The 25,010-nt window shown below is 42.9% G+C and overlaps 1 protein-coding gene across 4 annotated transcripts in view; it reads left to right on the top strand.

The window, feature by feature from the left end:
* Positions 1–25,010, top strand: part of KHDRBS2 (KH RNA binding domain containing, signal transduction associated 2) — a 495,176-nt gene that overhangs the window by 144,838 nt on the left and 325,328 nt on the right. The gene's annotated exons all lie outside the window — the stretch shown is intronic.

Here is a 25,010-nt window from a genome sequence, read left to right as displayed (position 1 = left end):
TAAACTAGCAAATGCTTTTCAAGTAAAAAATCAATTTGCAGAAAAATGCATTCATGCTCTTATAATGGTTTACTTTCTTGCAGTTTACATAAATGCTTGAGATTATGTCCCTTAGTAGGACAGTGTAATAAACATATTCATTCTGTAAAGTAAGCACTTTCCTCAAGGCAAGTCTGGGGCTAATAGGCAAAAGCAATTATATTCAGGCATACAGTTAAGCATATATGTGCTGCATTTGGATTTAAAAAAAGTAATCAAATCTGCTCTTCGTTGAGTTTACAGTAAAACTATATATCTTACACGTATAAAAAAGGTATAACACATTTCTAATTAAAGTAATATAACCCAGATGATCACCTAATTTCACTTTCTATTTTCCTGGGGATGTGTTTTCAGAAACTGGGTTCTTGTTTATTTCTAGATTTTTATATTTAACATCTAATTTACGTATTTTATTTTGTGTCACTACTATCTATACTAAATAGAAATAATCCTAAAATCATTCAGTTTTTTTCTCTCACAACTGAGCATCATAATCAGCTTATACTTCTTGTTCTATAGAGATCGCTTCAGCATTATGATCACAGGCGTGAGAACAATGAAAGGTGACACCAATACATTGATAATACAGGATCCACTATTGACAAGGTGATAGTCACTGTTCACTTCCATCCTATTCATGCACAGTAACTTCTTCCTAGGTCACTGAGCATGTCTAGAGAACTCTCCAATAGAAGTCATTGTACCTCTCCAATTTACAGGTAACAGCGGTTTATGTAGCTATTGTAAAGCATATCTCTGAATGCTGCTAATATCATTTCAGGCAAGATAGTTGTACTCAGTACTTTTATTTTGGATCTGAAATAATTTTATTGATTTTAACCCCTTAAGGACCGAGCCCTTTTTCACCTTAAGGACCGGAGCGTTTTTTGCAATTCTGACCACTGTCACTTTAAACATTAATAACTCTGGAATGCTTTTAGTTATCATTCTGATTCCGAGATTGTTTTTTCGTGACATATTCTACTTTAACTTAGTGGTAAAATTTTATGGTAACTTGCATCCTTTCTTGGTGAAAAATCACCAAATTTGATGAAAAAAATGAAAATTTTGCATTTTTCTAACTTTGAAGCTCTCTGCTTGTAAGGAAAATGGATATTCAAAATATATTTTTTTGGGGTTCACATATACAATATGTCTACTTTATGTCTGCATCATAAAATTTATGAGTTTTTACTTTTGGAAGACACCAGAGGGCTTCAAAGTTCAGCAGCAATTTTGACATTTTTCACAAAATTTTCAAACTCGCTATTTTTCATGGACCAGTTCACGTTTGAAGTGGATTTGAAGGGCCTTCATATTAGAAATGCCCCATAAAAGACCCCATTATAAAAACTACACCCCCCAAAGTATTCAAAATGACATTCAATAAGTGTATTAACCCTTTAGGTGTTTCACAGGAATAGCAGCAAAGTGAAAGAGAAAATTCAAAATCTTCATTTTTTACACTCGCATTTTCTTGTAGACCCAATTTTTGAATTTTTGAAAGGGGTAAAAAGGAGAAAATTTTTACTTGTATTTGAAACCCAATTTCTCTCGAGTAAGCACATACCTCATATGTCTATGTTAATTGTTCGGCGGGCGCAGTAGAGGGCTCAGAAGGGAAGGAGCGTCAAATGGTTTTTGGGGGGCATGTCACCTTTAGGAAGCCCCTATGGTGCCAGAACAGCAAAAAAACACACATGGCATACCATTTTGGAAACTAGACTCCTCAGGGAACGTAACAAGGGGTAAAGTGAACCTTAATACCCCACAGGTGTTTCACGACTTTAGCATATGTAAAAAAAATTATATATTTTTTACCTAAAATGCTTGGTTTCCCAAAAATTTTACATTTTTAAAAAGTGTAATAGCAGAAAATACCCCCCAAAATTTGAAACCCAATTTCTCCCGATTCAGAAAACACCCCATATGGGGGTGAAAATTGCTCTGCTGGCGCACTACAGGTCTCAGAAGAGCAGGAGTCACATTTGGCTTTTTGAAGCAAATTTTGCTCTGGGGGCATGTCGCATTTAGGAAGCCCCTATGGTGCCAGAACAGCAAAAAAAAAAACACATGGCATACCATTTTGGAAACTAGACCCCTCGGGGAACGTAACAAGGGGTAATGTGAACCTTAATACCCTACAGGTGTTTCTCGACTTTTGCATATGTGAACATTTTTTATTTTTTTTTACCTAAAATGCTTGGTTTCCCAAAATGTTTACATTTTTAAAAAGGGTAATAGCAGAAAACACCCCCCAAAATTTGAAGCCCAATTTCTCCCGATTCAGAAAACACCCCATATGGGGGTGAAAAGTGCTCTGCTGGCGCACTACAGGTCCCAGAAGAGAAGGAGTCACATTTGGCTTTTTGAAAGCAAATTTTGCTCTGGGAGCATGCCGCATTTAGGAAGCCCCTATGGTGCCAGAACAGCAAAAAAAAAAACACATGGCATACCATTTTGGAAACTAGACCCCTCGGGGAACGTAACAAGGGGTAATGTGAACCTTAATACCCTACAGGTGTTTCACGACTTTTGCATATGTGAACATTTTTTATTTTTTTTTACCTAAAATGCTTGGTTTCCCAAAATTTTTACATTTTTAAAAAGGGTAATAGCAGAAAACACCCCCCAAAATTTGAAGCCCAATTTCTCCCGATTCAGAAAACACCCCATATGGGGGTGAAAAGTGCTCTGCTGGCGCACTACAGGTCTCAGAAGAGAAGGAGTCACGTTTGGCTTTTTGAAAGCAAATTTTGCTCTGGGGGCATGCCGCATTTAGGAAGCCCCTATGGTGCCAGGACAGCAAAAAAAAAAAAACACATGGCATACCATTTTGGAAACTAGACCCCTCGGGGAACGTAACAAGGGGTTAAGTGAACCTTTATACCCCACAGGTGTTTTATGACTTTTGTATACGTAAAAAAAAAATTTTTTTTTTTACCTAAAATGCTTGTTTTCCCAAAAATTTTACATTTTTAAAAAGGGTAATAGCAAAAAATACCCCAGAAAATTTGAAGCCCAATTTCTCCCGAGTACGGCGATACCCCATATGTGGCCCTAAACTGTTGCCTGGAAATACGACAGGGCTCCAAAGTGAGAGCGCCATGCGCATTTGAGGCCTAAATTAGGGATTGCATAGGGGTGGACATAGGGGTATTCTACGCCAGTGATTCCCAAACAGGGGGCCTCCAGCTGTTGTAAAACTCCCAGCATGCCTGGACAGTCAGTGGCTATCTGGCAATACTGGGAGTAGTTGTTTTGCAACAGCTGGAGGCTCCGTTCTGGAAACAGTGGCGTACCAGACGTTTTTCATTTTTATTGGGGAGGGGAGGGGGGCTGTGTAGGGATATGTGTATATGTAGTGTTTTTTACTTTTTATTTTATTGTGTGGTAGTGTAGTGTAGTGTTTTTAGGGTACAGTCGCATGGGCGGGGGTTCACAGTAGTTTCTCGCTGGCAGTTTGAGCTGGGGCAGAAAATTTAAAGCAGCTCAAACTTGCAGCCGGATACTTACTGTAATCCTCCGCCCATGTGAGTGTACCCTGTACGTTCACATTGGAGGGGGGAACATCCAGCTGTTGCAAAACTACAACTCCCAGCATGGACGGTCTATCAGTGCATGCTGGGAGTTGTAGTTTTGCAACCGCTGGATGCTCCGTTTTGGAAACAGTGATGTACCAGACGTTTTTAATTTTTATTGGGGAGGGGAGGGGGGCTGTGTAGGGGTATGTGTATATGTAGTGATTTTTACTTTTTATTTCATTGTGTGTTAGTGTAGTGTAGTGTTTTTAGGGTACAGTCGCATGGGCGGGGGGTTCACAGTAGTTTCTCGCTGGCAGTTTGAGCTGCGACAGAAAATTTGCCGCAGCTCAAACTTGCAGCCGGATACTTACTGTAATCCTCCGCCCATGTGAGTGTACCCTGTACATTCACATTGGGGGGGGGGAAACATACAGCTGTTGCAAAACTACAACTCCCAGCATGTACGGTCTATCAGTGCATGCTGGGAGTTGTAGTTTTGCAACAGCTGGAGACACACAGGTTGTGAAACACCGAGTTTGGTAACAAACTCAGTGTTTTGCAACCAGTGTGCCTTCAGCTGTTGCAAAAGCTACAACCCCCAGCATGTACGGACAGCGGAAGGGCATGCTGGGTCTTGTAGTTATGCAACAGCCGGAGGCATACTACATTGGCTGGGGATGCTGGGGATTGTAGTTATGCAACAGCTGGAGACACACTGGTTTACTACTTAACTCAGTGTGCCTTCAGCTGTTGCAAAACTACAACTCTCAGCAGTCACCGACAGCCAACGGGCATGCTGGGAGTTGTAGTTATGCAACCACCAGATGCACCACTACAACTCCCAGCATGCACTTTAGCTGATTGTGCAAGCTGGGAGTTGTAGTTACACAACAGCTGAAGGTACACTTTTACATAGAAAGAATGTGCCTTCAGCTGTTGCAAAACTATAAGTCCCAGCATGCCCATAAGGGCATGCTGGGAGTTGTGGTGGTCTGCCTCCTGCTGTTGCATAACTACAGCTCCCAGCATGCCCTTGTTGTATGCTGGGAGCTGTTGCTAAGCAACAGCAGGAGGCTGTCACTCACCTCCAACGATCCAGCAGCACAGGTCAGTCCCTCGTCGTCGCCGCCGCCGCCGCCGCTGCTCCTGGGGCCCCGATCCCAACAGGGACGCCGGGGATCGGGGTCCCCAGCACCGGGGGTCGTCTTCCCGCACCCGCTCACGTCCTCCGGAAGAGGGGCGGAGCGGGTTGCGGGAGTGACACCCGCAGCAGGCGCCCTGATTGGTCGGCCGGTAATCCGGCCGACGAATCAGGGCGATCGTGAGGTGGCACCAGTGCCACCTCACCCCTGCTGCCTCTGGCTGTTCGGGGCCGTCTCTGACGGCCCCGATCAGCCAGTAATTCCGGGTCATCGGGTCACTGGAGACCCGATTGACCCGGAATCTGCCGCAGATCGCTGGACTGAATTGTCCAGCGATCTGCGGCAATCGCCGACATGGGGGGACATAATGACCCCCCTGGGCGATATGCCGGGATGCCTGCTGAACGATTTCAGCAGGCATCCGGCTCCGGCTCCCCTCCGGCTAGCGGTGGGGGCCGGAAATGCTCAGGGCGTATCCATACGCCCTCGGTCCTTAAGGACTTGGAAACGGGGGCGTATGGATACGCCCTATGTCCTTAAGGGGTTAAACATTAAAAAAACAAACGGTTTTTAGAAAAATAAACTCCCTCCCAAAAACAAACCCACTCTCCTACCCAAGAAAACATACCCCTCCCACTGTTAGCCAACTCACAAAAATCAAGTCTAATATTCTTAGTAGGAAAATCAGCACCTTTGCATATAAATTGAAATATTTCATGAACCACATCAGGAATCATTCCATTAACTATATGAATGTCCAAAGCTAGGTTCACACTACGGAATTCCCGCCTGCAATTCCGCTTTGAAATTTCAGGCAAAAATTCTGCTTGCTAAAATGTATAGTGTAGTGAATGGTTTTCTGTTCACATATTCACACTTGGGAATTTGTGAAGCGGAATTTGTGAACGGAAAATCCGCTTGGAAATTTCTGCCTGAAGAATGGCATTGCTCATTCTTCAGGTGTAAATACTTATGGAACACATTGCAGTCTATTGGAGACTGCAGTGTCCGTACGGTCCCAGCACCGACTGATTCAGTCGGTGCTGGCCGCACTCGGAATGTCCGGGCGGAAATTTTCTGCCAGGAGATTCCGTAGTCTGAACATAACCTAGTAGGCCCACACAGATTCACAGGATTCTTTTGTCAAAATAAACTCATAGAGAAAGCCATAGACCAGCACTCCACATAGCTACTCGTCTTTATCAGAAAGCCAGTCCTTTTTTGCAGGACCGTTTTTACATTTTAAGGACATTCTTCATATCACCATAAAATGTTCTAAGAAATTGTAAAAAAAAAAAAAACATTTGTCAGTACAATTACACACAGTTCAGTACAATTAAAGCAGTTTCATTACAACATTTAGAGTTTATATACTTTTTGTTATGTTTTACTGCTTGATGTTCACACACTGGAAACTCAAAACCAAAAATGGCCATCAAATAGAAATAAAGAGTGTCCATTTTGAAAAATAAAATCTAATAATGTGTTCTGTTAAAGCCTTTGGAAAAGTGTCCATCAGTGAACACATTGATAAAAAATTGCCCATAACTCTTATAATAGAATTACAGACATTAAACATTTTTTTGTAAAAATGCTTTTCTATAGACACACATTAAGAGTCCTGAAATGGTAACTCTCATTAAAACTAATTTTTGCTATTGCACTCCTTATGGCATATAAAAGATATTTCTAATATACTTTGTTTAAAAAAATGAAGCTTTCTATGTTTTATTTGTTCTTAAAAAAGCTCAAGAGCCACTTTTTCCCCCATCTCATACTCAGACTTTGGACCGAAGCCCAAACACAGGAAGTGCAGCTTGGAGTGCTGGGGGGGGGGGGGGGGGTGCAGCCTCATCCAATCATAGCTCCTCTTATACTTGACTGCCATATGCTATTGATTGGAACCCCCCCCCCCCCCTCAGCACTCCAGGCTGCACTTCCTGTGTTTGGGCTTTGGTCCAATGTCTGTGAATGAGATGGGGGAAAATGTGCTCTTGAGCTTTTTTTAAGAACAAATAAAACATAGAAAGCTTCATTTTTCTTTTTTTAAGCGCAGTATATTAGAAATATTTTTATTTACCATAAGGAGTGCAATAGCAAAAATGAGTTTTAATGAGAGTTACCATTTAAGGGGTTAAATCACGATATAAAGACTTTTTAAATGTAGTTATTTATTCCAGGAAATGATTGTTGTCTGCTACTGTCGACTTTATTTACACCACATCTTTTCATATTTGGTGAGAAGCAGACTGTTCTGGAAGCAGGCACTTTTCCATTGATTGCCTGTACTTTGCAAGTCATTTGGGACTGCAATCTGCTTACAGTGTAATACAAGATATTGCTCTATATAGGTCTAAGAGATGAAGATCATTTTAAAAGCATACACACAACTTACATATCAACAAGCCAGAAATGACAGATTGGCATGTTTCTTTCTTACAAGCAAATGGAAAAAGTATTGATTGCTTTTAAAGTATGTCATTTGGCATTTCATGCCACCGCACTTTAAAACCTTTTACAGGTGCAAAGGGAAACATGCTCCATAGTTTATAGCATAATACCAGACAAAACATTCTGCTTGAAAATTTATTGAATAAAGTCAATAGTGAAACTTTATTACTTTGAAAATACTGCAATACTTGCAACTAGAAATCTTTATGTGTTTATTTGTTTTCTTATTTATTGGAAATCACAATTCAGAGGCTTTGAAAGGTACATTCTAAATAATTGTAGTGTAATATTATGTGAAAATGTAGCAAAAACCCTAAATAAAAAGAAAAATAACATGTTTTTATGCTTGATCCATTGCTTTCTTTTCCTGCACAAGCATTCACGGTACTTTCTATGGTTTTTACAAAGCACAAAGTGGCTGTCGTTTTTATGACACTTCATACAGTGTAAACTTAAGTGGTGACCAAAAGGAGTTATCCCAAGATGAAAACTTACCCTATATTAACTGGATCGGATCAGGTGGGGTCCGATTGCTGGGACCCCTACAGGTTACACAAATGGCAATCTGTTGTACTTCATTTATATTTACTCTCTGTGGGACTTCCAAAGATAGTAGTACCCACTACTTTAGGGTACGTTCACACAAGCGGAGTTTCGCAGCGTATTTCGCTGTGGATGCACTGGAGAAGGCCCGCTCTATGCTGTCTTTATATGTGCCTGATCAGACACACTGCGATTTGCGAGTCGCAGTATACTTGCAGATCGCGGGAGCTCTCTGCCTAGCTCAGAGCGGGGAGAGTGGCCGTTATGTGCGAGTACGCCACACGCATTGCTGCAGTGTGTCTGCTCGTCGCAGCGTACTGCCGCTACGAGCAGGCACATGTAAAGACAACATAGAGCGGGCCTTCACCAGCGGATCCGCAGCGTAAAATCTGCTGTATATCCGCTTGTGTGAACGTACCCTAAAAGTAGTCCCATTCTCATGATTGATGGGGGTCTTAGGAACCAGAACCCATGATCAGATACTTATCCATAATCCTGTGGATAGAGGATAGAAAGATTATCCACCACATGGACACGGAGAAAACTGTGAATTGGCTTTATTCAGGATCAATGTGACATGAAGGTATGTTTTTCAAAAAAGACAGGCAGGCCCCATTGAATATGTTCAAGGAGTCAGCCATTAAAACATTGTGTGGCAAAGAGTTTTAACTTCTCACTTCAGAGAAGATATAAATCGGTCCACATGGTCAAAAAGTAGTTCTTCAATCCAGTTCTATCTCTAGTCGCATTCCATGCTGCTCACTTTTCTCAAATTATGTAAACTGTAGCAACAATATGGAAACAAAAATAATACCTATGTTTCCATTGTTTTATAATTTTTTTTGTGTTACAAGTTATAGATACAGAGTTGTGAAAAGCATTTTCCCCTTTCCTGATTTCAAATTTTTTGCACATTTGTCACACTTAAAGGGGTACTCCGCCCCTGGCATCTTATCCCCTATCCAAAGGATAGGGGATAAGATGTTAGATCGCCGTGGTCCCGCTGCTGGGGACCCCGGGGATCGCCCCTCATGACATCACGGCCCGTCACCTTAATGCAAGTCTATGGCAGGGGGCGTGATGACCGCCACGCCCCCTCCCATAGACTTGTATTGACGGGGGCGGGCCGTGACGTCACGAGGGGCGGAGCCGTCATGACTGCACAGAGCAAAATCACTCTGTGCGTAGTGATGGGTGATACAGGGGCCAAAGCATTGTGACATCACGGCTCCGCCCCTCCTGATGTCACAGCCCGACCCCTCAATACAAGTCAATGGGGGGCGTGATGGCTGCCACGCCCCCTCCCATAGATTTGCATTAAGGGTACGGGCCATGACATCACGAGGGGCAGAGCCATCACGATGTTCTGGCCCCTGTATTGCCCGTCACTACGCACAGAGCGAGTTTGCTCTGTGCAGTGATGACTGCAGGGTGCTGCAGCCGAGATCACGGGGGTCCCCAGCGGCAGGACCCCCGCGATCTGACATCTTATCCCCTATCCTTTGGATAGGGGATAAGATATCTAGGGGTGGAGTACCCCTTTAATATTTCAAATAAAATTCAATATTACACAAAATGCAACTTTCAAGGTGATAATTTAATATATTATGGAAATAAAGCTATCCGAATCTTATGATTGAGCCAAGGTCAGTGTTCATGGCTCAATCATAAGAAAGGTACTGGGCAAAAATGGCATTGTAGTGTTGCAACGCGAAAATACCGGCTGATCAAAAAGAACATAAAGGCTTGTTTCAGGGCTTGTTTCTCTTGCAAAAAAACATACACACACACACACACACACACACACACACACACACACACATATATATATATATATATATATATATATATATATTGATAATCCTCAAGACTTTTGGGAAAATATTCTGTGGACTGATGAGTCCGATCTTTAACTTTTTGGAAGCTGTGCGTCCCATCACATCTAATGTAAAATGAAAACAGCATTTCAGAAAAAGAACATCATACTAACAAATATGTAGGTGCTAGTAGTGTGATGCTCTGGGCTGCTTTACTGCTAAAGGATCTAGACAACTAGCTGTGATTGATGGAACCATGACTTCTGTTCTCTACCAAAATCCTGAAGGAGAATGTCCTGCCATCAGTTTGTGACCTCAAGCTAAAGCGCACTTGATTTCTGCAGCAGGACAATGATTCAAAACACACCAGCAAGTCCACCTCTTAAAGGGGTTATCCAGGAATCAAAATACAGAAATAATTACTTTCTGATCCCTGTCTGTCTCTAGGGTGAGTGTGGTATTACAACTTGGCTCAATTCACTTCAATGGAACTGAGCTGCAGAACCACACCCAACCTGGAGACAGACTGGGAGCAGTTTTGAAAGAAACTGGCTCTGTTTTTCAATTCCTAGATAACCCCTTTAATGGTGTAAAAAACAAAATGAAAATTTTGGAGTGGCCTAGTCAAGACTTGAATCCAATTGAAATGCTGTAGCATGGCCTTAAAAGGCTGATTCTGGCTTGAAGACCCTCCAATTCTGCAAACAGTGCACCAACATTTCTCCCTAGCAATGTGAAAGATTCTTTCCAGTTATCGCACACACTTCATTGCTACTGAGGGTAGCACAACCAGTTATTAGGTTTAGAGTACAGCCCTCGGGCATCATCAGCGCTCCCATAGAAATGAATGGAGCGTGTGCTGTCAGTGAGAGAGCCGGGGTCCCGAGATTGTGGGGGAGTCCCAGCGGTCCTGTGGACAGGGGATAAGTTAACTTTCACTGGGTTAAGCTTCTTCCCAAACCAAACAATTTCCACTTAATATGCCTTTTTTTCTACTGTACATTATGGATAACTGTGGCTTCATTAACCCCTTAAGGACCGGGGTTTTTTCCGTTTTTGCATTTTCGTTTTTTGCTCCTTGCCTTTAAAAAATCATAACTCTTTCAATTTTGCACCTAAAAATCCATATGAGGGCTTATTTTTTGCGCCACCAATTCTACTTTGTAATGACATCAGTCATTTTGCCCAAAAAATCTACGGTGAAATAGAAAAAAAAATCATTATGAGACAAAATTGAAAAAACCCCCCGCTGTTTTGTAAATTTTGGGGGCTTCCGTTTCTACGTAGTACATTTATCGGTAAAAAGGACACCTTATCTTTATACTGTAGGTTCATACGATTAAAATGATACCCTACTTATATAGTTTTGATTTTGTCGTACTTCTGGAAAAAATCATAACTTCATGTAGGAAAATTAATACATTTAAAATTGTCATTTCTGACCCCTATAACTTTTTTTTTTTTCCACGTATGGGGCGGTATGAGGGCAAATTTTTTGCGCCGTGATCTGACGTTTTTAACGGTACCATTTTTGCATTGATGGGGCTTATTGATCGCTTTTTATTCATTTTTTCCTGATATAAAAAGTGACAAAAAATGCACTATTTTTGACTTTGGAATTTTTTTACGCGTACGCCATTGACCGTGCAGTTTAATTAACGATATATTTTTATAATTTGGACATTTCTGCACGCGGCGATACCATATATGTTTATTTTTATTTACACTGTGTTTCTTTTTTATGGGAAAAGGGGGGTGATTCAAACTTTTATTAAGGGAGGTGTTAAATGATCTTTATTCACTTTTTTTTTCACTTTTTTTTGTGTTATAGCTCCCATAGGGACCTATAACACTGCACACAATGATCTATTACATTGATCACTGGTTTCTCATAGGAAACCAGTGATCGATGATTCTGCCGCTTGACTGCTCATGCCTGGATCTCAGGAACTGAGCAGTCATTCGGCGATCGGACAGCGAGGAGGCAGGTAGGGGCCCTCCTGCTGTCCTGTAAGCTGTTCGGAATGCCGCGATTTCGCCTATTTGCGGTTATTCCGAACAGCCCACTGAGCTAACCGGCATACTTTCACTTAGACTTTAGACTCGCCGTTCAACTTTGAACGCCGCGTCTAAAGGGTTAATAGATCGCGTTATAGATCGGGAGTGGACACATGACGTTCCAGTACGTCATGTGTCCTTAAGGGGTTAAGGAAAAAGTTACTAGCATCTATTGAATTTGTCATCTTTGTAGACTGCATTTAGTTGTAGTGATTTCTTTTCTCTCTCTTTTTTTTTTTGTCAAGTTTGACCTTTTCGTACCAATATTGTCATTATTCTTTTGTCATTAAGTCATTCTTTCATGCTGCTTTGTGAGAAGAGTTACCCCCCTTAAGCTTTGAGCATCTTTTTTTTTTTTGTGCCATTGTTGCTGGCAGGTGTATTAATAATTAACTGTATGCGTGCTGTGCATAGATCTCTCCTGCTTAGTCTTTCTTTAATCTTCCTCACCTTTATATGTTTCGCTAACATCTCACCAGTATTGCTTTTGTTGAAAGCCTCTCTAGACAGTAGTATAGCTCTTATTTTGGCTGCCACCCGCTGTTTTTAATGCACCAGCCATACATAATTAGATCATTTCATGCCATGAACCACAGACCTTGCTTTTGTATGTTATGTTTTCATCTGATGTCATTAATTTATACCCCTATGAAACTGTAATCTTTTTACTTTTTATACGTTAAGCAAGGACACAGAAATTTTTCCTTAAAGGGGTACTACCGTGGAAAACTTTTTTTTTAAATCCACTGGTGCCAGAAAGTTAAAAAGATTTGTATATCACTTCTATTAAAAAATCTTAATCCTTCCAGTACTTTTTAGGGGCTGTATACTAAAGAAAAATCAAAAAAGAAGTGCATTTCCTGTGATGTCCTGACCACAGTGCTCTCTGCTGACCTCTGCTTTGCATTTTAGGAACTGTCCAGAGAAGCATATGTTTGCTATGGGGATTTTCTCCAGTTCCTAAAATGGACAGCAGAGGTCAGCAGAGAGCACTGTGGTCAGGACATCACAGGAAATGCATTCCTTTATTTGATTTCTCTTTAGTAATCAGCCCTTAAAAAGTACTGGAAGGATTAAGATTGTTTTAATAGAAGTGATTTACAAATCTGTTTAACTTTCTGGCACCAGTTGATTTAAAGAAAAAAGTTTTCCACGGTAGTACCCCTTTAACCCCTTAAGGACTCAGCCCATTTTGACCTTAAGGACTCGCCTTCTAAAAATCATAACTCTTTTATATTTTCATCGCCAGACTAGTATGAGGGCTTGTTTTTTGCATGATCAGTTGTCCTTTGTAATGACATAACTCATTATATCATAAAATGTATGGCGCAACCAAAAAACACTATTTTTGTGGGGAAATTAAAAAGAAAAACGCAATTTTGCTAATTTTGGAAGGTTTCGTTTTCACGCTGTACAATTTACGGTAAAAATGATATGTGTTCTTTATTCTGACGGTCAATACGATTAAAATGACACCCATTATTACATACTTTTCTATTATTGTTGTGCTTAAAAAACATCACAAACTTTTTAACCAAATTAGTATGTTTATAATCCCTTTATTTTCATGACCTATAACTTTTTCATTTTTCCGTATAAGCGGCGGTATGAGGGCTCATTTTTTGCGCCATGATCTGTACTTTTTTTTGATACCACATTTGCATATAAAAAACGTTTAATAATTTTTTTATAATTTTTTTAAATAAAATGTATTAAAAAAGTAGCAATTTTGGCCTTATTTTTTTTTTTACATTCACGCCAATCACCGTACGGGATCATTAACATTTTATTTTAATAGTTCGGACATTTACGCACGCGGCGATATCAAATATGTCTATTAAATTTATTTTTTACGCTTTTTGGGGGTAAAATAGGAAAAAACGGACGTTTTACTTTTTTATTGGGGGAGGGGATTTTAAACTTTTTTTTGAACTTTTAATTTTACATTTTTTTTACATATTTTTTTTACACTTGAATAGTCCCCATAGGGGACTATTCATAGCAATACCATGATTGCTAATACTGATCTGTTCTATGTATAGGACATAGAACAGATCAGTGTTATCGTCATCTTCTACTCTGGTATGCTCGATCTCAGACCAGAGCAGGAGACGCCGGGAGCCGGACAGAGGCAGGTGATGGGACCTCCGTGCGGCGTTCTGAATGATCGGATCCCCGCAGCGCTACTGATCATTCATTGAAATCGCGTACTGCCGCAGATGGCGGGATCTGTATTGATCCCGGCATCTGAGGGGTTAATGGTGGACGCCCGCGAGATCGCGGGCGTCGGCCATTACCGGCAGGTCCCTAGCTGCGATCAGCAGCCGGGATCAGCCGCGCATGACACGGGCATCGCTCCGATGCCCGCAGTTATGCTCAGGACGTAAATGTATGTCCTGGTGCGTTAAGTACCACCGCACCAGGACGTCCATTTACGTCCTGCGTCCTTAAGGGGTTAAAGGTAATGTGTCATCAGAAAATGGCCTATTGTTTAAATCGAGATTTTTTGTTTTAGCATATTTGTCTTTTTTTTTTTTATTTCCCATTTCCCTATCCATATTTTGTAATAATCTTGAAATGTTGCCTTTTTTATTTAGGCCACTAGGTCTAAAACTAAGCTGAGACTTCCTGTTTTGTCTGCGATGATAAGCAGGTGGCTGTTGGAAATTAATTTGTACAGCATTAGAGTAATAGGTGACACAAGTAGATAGAGAAGAAAAAATGTGATATTCACAGCTCAGTCTCCCCCTCCTTGTGGAATGATCTCTTTTAAAGGTTACAGAGCACACTGTGAATAGGACATCCCTCATGTCTATTGTTGCCTATGTCCATGAGGCTTGCTGTAAAGTATATCTATACATGCTGTTAAAAAACGCTCAGACAAGATGGCAACCACATAATAATGTACAAATAAATGTAATAGAAAAGACAAAAAATGGAAACTGATAAGAAAAAAAGAATGTTTCAGTATATAATCAATAAAACAAATCTAGATGATAGATTCTCTTTAATGTTTTATTTTTGGAACATTTTGTGAAGCATGTAATGGTCAGAGTTTACAGCTTCATCTCTATAATTGTATGTTTTTTTCTCATAGGAAGGATAATGAAGCATATTTTTTATTAAACGTTTAAGCTTGAAATGTATTAATACAATGCTTGTACAAATAATATTTTTTTTACTAGAACTCATGGATTATATATCAGTAAAATATAGTATTGACATCAGTTCTTTGCTAACATTAAAAGAATTTATCGACCACATATGCCAGTGTTCTGGCATCAAATAGTTGCAGATTGTTCTGTAAGCCTCCATTTAGCACAAAACTTTGTTTTATTTTTATAACTGTATGCTGTGTATGCCAGGCAGATGAGGCATAGTGTATGGTGGGCAAGGCTTCTTGGAAGGGGCATGGCCTTTCATGAATGGCAGATTTACTACAACTTACTTCTGGATTGGTATTACAGCTGGTCACTTGAAGGGTGGGTAGTGTATTGTACTGGTTCTCTTTCCTCTCTTGATGCCAGCAGGTGTAAGTTTTAACTGAAATCTATACCACCATCTAGCTGATGTAGATTTCTGTCAGAGGTGCAGAGGCAACCCCTGACATGCCAGGATATTAAGAGACAAAATCCCAGATTTATCAATTTGCCTAAAAGCAAAAACTGTCTGATTTCCCTATAACAACCTATCACATCTCAGCTTTCATATGTTATTAAAGTTTACCTGTCATAGTGCAGAAAAAGTGATATTTTACTCAGTACCTAATCCTGATCATGTACATATATTTTTTATGTGTCTAGGACCTATATATCCAGAGAAAATAGCATTTATCTGCTGCTCAGTTACTTTTTCATCTTGCTGGCTGGAGGGGCGTGTCAGTCTGTCTCCCTCACAGTGATGACTCATCTGAGTCTCGCGAGCCTGGACAGTCAACCAATAACTCCACTCTGCTCTGTAACCCTTTCCTCTCTGGTTTCATGCTGTACTTGATACACATAGTGTTGCTCGTGAATATTCGCAATTCAAATTTTATTTACAAATATCGCATATTCGCGAATTCGTGAATATTCACGAATATAGCACTATACATTCGCAATTACGAATATTCGTTTTAATTTTTTTTTCACAGTACACATCACAGTGATCATCCCTCTCTGCTTCCAGCTTGTGTGGTGTAAAGAAGGCTCTAATACTACTGTGTGAGACCGCCGGGCGAATTTTCGTATATGCGAAAATCTGCACATGCGAATTTTCGCATATGCGCATTTTCGCATATGCTAATTTTTATATGCTAATATTCACATATCCAAATTTTCGCAAATGCGAAAATAAATCGCGAATATTACGAATATGTGAATTTTGCGAATATATGACGAATATTCGTCCATATATTCGCGAAATATTGCGAATTCGAATATGGCCTATGCCGTTCAACACTAGTTACACAGAGGAAGATGCTTGAAGCTTGCCTGCTGTATTCCTAAAACATTATGGTGAATTCATAACAGGATAAAAAAAAAGAAATTATAAATATAAGAATAGATCTTTATAAAATTAGTGCAAGGATTTTATAGCTAAAAGTATAGCATTTTTATGAATACATTTTCTATCTGTTTTATCTTTTCTTAGTAAAGCTGGATGCTAATCAACATAGCGGTCACTATGTGTGTCATTCATCTTTCACAGACTCCTGAATGCCTGATCAGCTTCTTTGTCATTCAGAAGTCTGAGAAAGCTTTGACTATTTCAGCATGCTGGGAGTTGTAGTTTTGTAACAACTGAAAATGCAGTGTTTGTAAAGAACTGTGTTAGAGCAGTGTTGCCTCCAGTTGTTGCAAAACTACAACTCCCAGCATGCCCACACATCCTTTCTCTGTAGTTTTGCAAGAGATGGAGGCACACATCTGGAGAATACACAGCTCTAAAACAGAGTTTTACAAACATTGTTGCCCCAGCTGTTGACAACCTTTGGCTGTCCTGGCATTCTGGGAGTTGTGGTTTTGCAACAGATTAAAGGGGTATTCCAGGAAAAAACTTTTTTTTTATATATCAACTGGCTCCAGAAAGTTAAACAGATTTGTAAATTACTTCTATTGAAAAATCTTAATCCTTTCAGTACTTATGAGCTTCTGAAGTTAAGGTTGTTCTTTTCTGTCTAAATCCTCTCTGATGGCACCTGTCTCGGGAAACGCCCAGTTTAGAAGCATATCCCCATAGCAAACCTCTTCTAAACTGGGCGTTTCCCGAGACAGGTTTCATCAGAGAGGATTTAGACAGAAAAGAACAACCTTAACTTCAGAAGCTCATAAGTAATAAAAGGATTAAGATTTTTTAATAGAAGTAATTCACAAATCTGTTTAACTTTCTGGAGCCAGTTGATATATATAAAAAAGTTTTTTCCTGGAATACCCCTTTAACCCCTTAAGGACGCAGGACGTACTCAAACGGCCCCTTTTCCGAGTCCTTAAGGACTCAGGACGTTTGAGTACGTCCTGTCAAATCCCGCCCCCCCCGCCACTAGCTGGAGGGGAGCCGGTGCCCGATGCCTGCTGAAAATCGTTCAGCAGGCATCAGGGCATATCGCCCAGGGGGGTCATTACGCCCCCCCATGTCGGCTATGGCCGCAGATCGCTGGACAATTCAGTCCAGCGATCTGCGGCAGATTCCGGGTCAATCGGGTCTCCAGTGACCCGGTGACCCGGAATTACAGGTCTCCGACGGCCCCGAACAGCCAGAGCCTGCAGGGGTGAGGTGGCACTGGTGCCACCTCATGATCGCCCTGATTCGTCGGCCGGACCAATCAGGGCGCCTGCTGCGTGTGTCACTCCCGCAACCCGCTCCGCCCCTCTTCCGGAGGACGTGAGTGGGTGCGGGACGTGCACCCCAGGTGCTGGGGACCCCGATCCCCAGCGTCAATGTTGGGATCGGGGCCTCAGGAGCGACGGCCGCGGCGGCGACGACGAGGGACTGACCTGTGCGGCGAGGATCGTTGGAGGTGAGTGACAGCCTCCTGCTGTTGCTTAGCAACAGCTCCCAGCATGCAAAAAGGGCATGCTGGGAGCTGTAGTTATGCAACAGCAGGAGGCAGACCACCACAACTCCCAGCTGGAGGCACATTTTTTCTATGGAAAAGTGTACCTTCAGCTGTTGTGTAACTACAACTCCCAGCTTGCACAAACAGCTAAAGTGCATGCTGGGAGTTGTAGTAGTGCATCTGCTGGTTGCATAACTACAACTCCCAGCATGCCCGTTGGCTGTTGGTGACTGCTGGGAGTTGTAGTTTTGCAACAGCTGAAGGCACACTGAGTTATGTAGCAAACCAGTGTGTCTCCAGCTGTTGCATAACTACAGTCCCCAGCATCCCCAGCCAAAGTAGTATGCCTCCAGCTGTTGCATAACTACAAGACCCAGCATGCAGACTACAGACCCTTCCGCTGTCCGTACATGCTGGGGGTTGTAGCTTTTGCAACAGCTGAAGGCACACTGGTTGCAAAACACTGAGTTTGTTACCAAACTCGGTGATTCACAACCAGTGTGCATCCAGCTGTTGCAAAACTACAACTCCCAGCATGCACTGATAGACCGTACATGCTGGGAGTTGTAGTTTTGCAACAGCTGTATGTTTCTTCCCCCCTCCCAATGTGAATGTACAGGGTACACTCACATGGGCGGAGGATTACAGCAAGTATCCGGCTGCAAGTTTGAGCTGCAGCAAATTTTCTGCCGCAGCTCAAACTGCCAGCGAGAAACTACTGTGAACCCCCCGCCCGTGCGACTGTACCCTAAAAACACTACACTAACAGACAATAAAAAGTAAAAAACACTACGTATACACATACCCCTATACAACCCCCCTCACCTCCCCAATAAAAATGAAAAACGTCTGGTACGCCACTGTTTCCAAAACGGAGCCTCCAGCGGTTTCAAAACTACAACTCCCAGCATGCACTGATAGACCGTACATGCTGGGAGTTGTAGTTTTGCAACAGCTGGATGTCCCCCCCCCCCCCAATGTGAACGTACAGGGTACACTCACATGGGCGGAGGATTACAGTAAGTATCCAGCTGCAAGTTTGAGCTGCGGCAAATTTTCTGCCGCAGCTCAAACTGCCAGCGTGAAACTACTGTGAACCCCCGCCCGTGTGACTGTACCCTAAAAACACTACACTACACTAACACAAAATAAAATAAAAAGTAAAAAACACTACATATACACATACCCCTACACAGCCCCCCTCCCCAATAAAAATGAAAAACTTCTGGTACGCCACTGTTTCCAAAACGGAGCCTCCAGCTGTTGCAAAACATCTACTCCCAGTATTGCCAGATAGCCACTGACTGTCTAGGCATGCTGAGAGTTTTACAACAGCTGGAGGCACCCTGTTTGGGAATCACTGGCGTAGAATACCCCTATGTCCACCCCTATGCAAGTCCTTAATTTAGGCCTCAAATGCGCATGGCGCTCTCACTTTGGAGCCCTGTCGTATTTCAAGGCAACAGTTAAGGGCCACATATGGGGTATCTCCGTACTCGGGAGAAATTGTGTTACAAATTTTGGGGGGTATTTTCTGCTTTTACCCTTTTTAAAAATGTAAAATTTTTGGGAAAAGAGGCATTTTAGGTAAAAAAAAAATTTTTTTTTTTACATATGCAAAAGTCGTGAAACACCTGTGGGGTATTAAGGTTCACTTAACCCCTTGTTACGTTCCCCGAGGGGTCTAGTTTCCAAAATGGTATGCCATGTGTTTTTTTTTTTGCTGTTCTGGCACCATAGGGGCTTCCTAAATGCGGCATGCCCCCAGAGCAAAATTTGCTTTCAAAAAGCCAAATGTGACTCCTTCTCTTCTGAGACCTGTAGTGCGCCAGCAGAGCACTTTTCACCCCCATATGGGGCGTTTTCTGAATCGGGAGAAATTGGGCTTCAAATTTTGGGGGGGTATTTTCTGCTTTAACCCTTTGTAAAAATGTAAATTTTTTGGGAAACCAAGCATTTTAGGTAATTTTTTTTTTTTTTTTACATATGCAAAAGTTATGAAACCCTTGTGGGGTATTAAGGTTCACTTTACCCCTTGTTACGTTCCCGAAGGGGTCTAGTTTCCAAAATGGTATGCCATGTGTTTTTTTTTGTTGTCCTGGCACCATAGGGGCTTCCTAAATGCGGCATGCCCCCAGAGCAAAATTTCCTTAAAAAAAGCCAAATGTGACTCCTTCTCTTCTGAGACCTGTAGTGCGCCAGCAGAGCACTTTTCACCCCCATATGGGGTGTTTTCTGAATCAGGAGAAATTGGGCTTCAAATTTTGGGGGGTATTTTCTGCTTTAACCTTTTGTAAAAATGTTAATTTTTTGGGAAACCAAGCATTTTAGGTAATTTTTTTTTTTTTTTACATATGTAAAAGTTGTGAAACCCCTGTGGGGTATTAAGGCTCACTTTACCCCTTGTTACGTTCCCCGAGGGGTCTAGTTTCCAAAATGGTATGCCATGTGTTTTTTTTTTGCTGTCCTGGCACCATAGGGGCTTCCTAAATGCGGCATGCCCCCAGAGCAAAATTTCCTTCAAAAAAGCCAAATGTGACTCCTTCTCTTCTGAGACCTGTAGTGCGCCAGCAGAGCACTTTTCACCCCCATATGGGGTGTTTTCTGAATCGGGAGAAATTGGGCTTCAAATTTTGGGGGGTATTTTCTGCTATTACCCTTTTTAAAAATGTAAAACTTTTGGGAAACCAAGCATTTTAGGGAAATGTTTTTTTTTTTTTTTTACATATGCACTAGTCGTGAATCACCTGTGGGGTATTAAGGTTTACTTTACCCCTTGTTATGTTCCCCGAGGGGTATAGTTTCCAAAATGGTATGCCATGTGTTTTTTTTTGCTGTTCTGGCACCATAGGGGCTTCCTAAATGTGACATGCCCCCCAAAAACCATTTGTCGCTCCTTCCCTTCTGAGCCCTCTACTGCGCCCGCCGAACAATTAACATAGACATATGAGGTATGTGCTTACTCGAGAAAAATTGGGTTTCAAATACAAGTAAACATTTTCTCCTTTTTACCCCTTGCAAAAATTCAAAAATTGGGTCTACAAAAACATGCGAGTGTAAAAAATGAAGATTGTGAATTTTTTCCTTCACTTTGCTGCTATTCCTGTGAAACACCTAAAGGGTTAAAACGCTGACTGAATGTCATTTTGAATACTTTGGGGGGTGCAGTTTTTATAATGGGGTCTTTTATGGGGTATTTCTAATATGAAGACCCTTCAAATCCACTTCAAACCTGAACTGGTCCCTGAAAAAAAGCGAGTTTCAAAATTTTGTGAAAAATTAGAAAATTGCTGCTGAACTTTGAAGCCCTCTGGTGTCTTCCAAAAGTAAAAACACGTCAATTTTATGATGCAAACATAAAGTAGACATATTGCCTATGTGAATAAAAAAAAATATTTTGAATATGCATTTTCCTTACAAGCAGAGAGCTTCAAAGTTAGAAAAATGCAAAATTTTCAAATTTTTCATCAAGTTTTGGGATTTTTCACCAAGAAAGGATGCAAGTTACCACAAAATTTTACCACTATGTTAAAGTAGAATATGTCACGAAAAAACAGTCTTGGAATCAGAATGATAACTGAAAGCATTCCAGATTTACTAATGTTTAAAGTGACAGTGGTCAGAATTGCAAAAAATGGCTGAGTCCTTAAGGTGAAAAAGGGCTCAGTCCTTAAGGGGTTAAGGCACGCAGTTCTAATATGGAGTTTTACAAACATTGTGCCTCCAGCTGTTGTAAAATTACAACTCCCATCATGCTTTCATGACTTGTTGCTGTCCCAGCATTCTGGTAGTTGTAGTTGTGCAACAACTTGAGTTGCAGTGTGAATCAATGTTTTACAGCAGTGTTGCCTCCAGCTGTTGCAAAACTACAACATCCAGCATGCCCACACAACAATTTGCTGTCCTGCCATAGTGGGAGTTGTAGTTTTGAAACAGCATCTAAGTTTCTCCACAGTAGCTACAGGCATCAGAGTTCCCCCACAGTAGGCACATGCATCAGAGTTCCCCCACAGTAGGCACAGGCAGCAGAGTTAGCACAAAGTAGGTGCAGGTATCAAAGTTCCCTCACAGTAGGCCCAGGCACCTGAGTTTCCCCACAGTAGCTACAGGCATCGGTGTTCCCCCACAGTAGCTACCACAGGTATCAGAGTTCCCCCACAGTAGGTGCAGGGATCAGAGTTCACCCATAGTAGCCACCACCATTAGAGTTCCCCCACACTAGCTACAACAGGAATCAGAGTTCCCCCACAGTAGGTACAGGCACCCTAGTTCCCCCCACAGTATCTGCAGGCATCAGAGTTCCCCCACAGTAGCTACCACTGGCATCAGAGTTTACCCACAGTAACTACCATAAGCATGAGAGTTCCCCCACGGTAGCTACCACAGGCATTAGAGTTCCCCCAGAGTAGCTACAGGCATCAGAGTTCCCCCACAGTAGCTACAACTGGCATCAAAGTTTCCCCACAGTAGCTACCACAGGCATCAGAGTTGCCCCACAGTAGGTGCAGGCATCAGAGTTCCCCCAAAGTAGCTACCACAGGCATCAGAGTCCCCCCACAGTAGCTACCACAGGCATCAGAGTTCCCCCACAGTAGCTACCACAGGCATCAGAGTTCCCCCACAGTAGGTGCAGGCATCAGAGTACCCCCACAGTTGCTACCACCATCAGAGTTCCCCCACAGTAGCTACCAAAGGCATCAGAGTTCCCCCAGAGTAGCTACCACAGGCATCAGAGTTCCCCCACAGTAGCTACCACACGCATTAGAGTTTCCCCACAGTAGCTACCACAGGCATCAGAGTTCCCCCACAGTAGCTACCACAGGTATCTGAGTTCCTCCACAGTTGGTGCAGGATTCAGAGATCCCCCACAGTAGCTACCACCATCAGAGTTCCCCCACAGTAGCTACCACAGGCATCAAAGTTCCCCCACAGTAGGTGCAGGCATCAGAGTTCCCCCACAGTAGCTACCACAGGCATCAGAGTTCCCCCACAGTAGGTGCAGGCATCAGAGTTCCCCCACAGTAGCTACCACAGGCATCAGAGTTCCCCTACAGTAGGTACAGGCACCATAGTTCCCCCACAGTAGCTACAGGCATCAGAGTTCCTCCACAGCAACTACCACTGGCATTAGAGTTCCCCCCACAGTAGCTACCACAATATCAGAGTTCCCCCGCAGCAGCTACAGGCATCAGAGTTCCCCCACAGTAACTACCACTGGCATCAGAGTTCCCCCACAGTAACTACCACTGGCATCAGAGTTCCCCCACAGTAGCTACCACAGGCATTAGAGTTTCCCCACAGTAGTTACCACATGCATCAGAGTTCCCCACAGTAGCTACCACAGGTATCTGAGTTCCCCCACAGTTGGTGCAGGCTTCAGAGTTCCCCTACAGTAGCTACCACCATCAGAGTTCCCCCACAGTAGCTACCACAGGCATCAGAGTTCCCCCACAGTAGGTGCAGGCATCAGAGTTCCCCCACAGTAGCTACCACAGGCATCAGAGTTCCCCTACAGTAGGTACAGGCACCATAGTTCCCCCACAGTAGCTACAGGCATCAGAGTTCCCCCACAGTAACTACCACTGGCATGAGAGTTCCCCCCACAGTAGCTACCACGAGTATCAGAGTTCCCTTGCAGCAGCTACAGGAATCAGAGTTCCCCCACAGTAACTACCACTGGCATCAGAGTTCCCCCACAGTAGCGACCACAGGCATCAGAGTTCCCCCACAGTAGCTACCACAGGCATTAGAGTTTCCCCACAGTAGCTACCACAGGCATCAGAGTTCCCCCACAGTAGCTACCACAGGTATCTGAGTTCCCCCACAGTTGGTGCAGGCTTCAGAGTTCCCCCACAGTAGCTACCACAGGCATCAGAGTTCACCCACATTAGGTGCAGGCATCAGAGTCCCCCCACAGTAGCTACCACAGGCATCAGAGATCCTTCACAGTAGGTACAGGCACCATAGTTCCCCCACAGTAGCTACAGGCATCAGAGTCCCCCCACAGTAACTACCACTGGTATCAGAGTTTCCCCACAGTAACTACCATAGGCATGAGAGTTCACCCCACAGTAGCTACCACAAGTATCAGAGTTCCCCCGCAGCAGCTACAGGCATCAGAGTTCCCCCACAGTAGCTAGCATTGGCATCAGAGTCCCCCCACAGTAGCGACCACAGGCATCAGAGTTGCTCCACAGTAGGTGCAGGCATCAGAGTGCCTCCACAGTAGCTACCAGCATCAGAGTTCCCCACAGTAGCTACCACAGGCATCAGAGTTCCCACACAGTAGCTACCACAGGCATCAGAGTTCCCCCACAGTAGCTACCACAGGCATCAGAGCTCCCCCACAGTAGGTGCAGGCATCAGAGTTCCCCCTCAGTAGCTACCACCATCAGAGTTCCCCACAGTAGCTACCACAGGCATCAGAGTTTCCTTACAGTTGCTACCACAGACATCAGAGTTTCCCCACAGTAGATGCAGGCATCAGAGTTCCCCCACAGTAGCTACCACTGACATCAGAGTCCCCCCACAGTAGATACCACAGGCATCAGAGTTGCCCCACAGTAGCTACCACAGGCATCAGAGTTTCCCAACAGTAGCTACCACAGGCATCAGAGTTCCCCACAGAAGGTGCAGGCATCAGAGTGCCCCCACAGTAGGTACAGGTATCACTTTGAACCCTCCAGCTAGTGCAAAATTACAACTCCTGTAGATGCAAGATGGGAGTTATAGTTCTGCAGCTGCTGCTGGAGTGCCCAAAGTGGGGGAGACAATGCCTGCTACACCTGGAGGTCTATCCACCTAATTCATGCCACTCTGTACTATACAGAGCTCTATGGTGCACAAGGGACTTTCCAGCTATCTAGCTTGGCTGCATACTCCTCCGTGCCTCACAGCGAGGTAAGGCTCTCTCACTGCTCTGCAGGGGCAGAATTATTATGCAACATTTACCCTGGTGTTCCGGAGGCAGCGTAGTGGTGGGGGGAGGGGGAGGGTTAGCCTAATACTGTAGGGCCTGTGTAGTGGTTTTTCGGCTCCCCCTCTATGTTTACAGTGCGGGAATACTCCGCACTGCCTGTGTGTGCACACTCCCTGTGCTCATTCACAGGCAGTGCGAGCCTGCCCATACCCTGTAGCTCATAGAGAGGCTATCTCCTGTATTGGATACCCCCACGCTTTATTGCCAGTATCCAGTATGTTGCAAAATCCAGACCAGTCTGTCTGGTTACATAGACGACCCCTAGTGGCGGCTATTTTCATTTTTAATTTCTGGCGAAAATGGAATTTTTTTTTAAATAGATTTATATTGTAAAAAGGCATGTTATGATCTGTAACATATTAAAACTTTTTCACAATGACAGTGCCTCTTTAAGCTCTGGTAAAATGAAAGCTGAGC

This window comes from Hyla sarda, chromosome 3, assembly GCF_029499605.1.
Source record: "Hyla sarda isolate aHylSar1 chromosome 3, aHylSar1.hap1, whole genome shotgun sequence".
Taxonomy (NCBI): Eukaryota; Metazoa; Chordata; class Amphibia; order Anura; family Hylidae; genus Hyla; species Hyla sarda.
The sequence above is the reverse complement of the archived record's forward strand: the minus strand, read 5'-3'. Positions and strand labels throughout refer to the sequence as shown.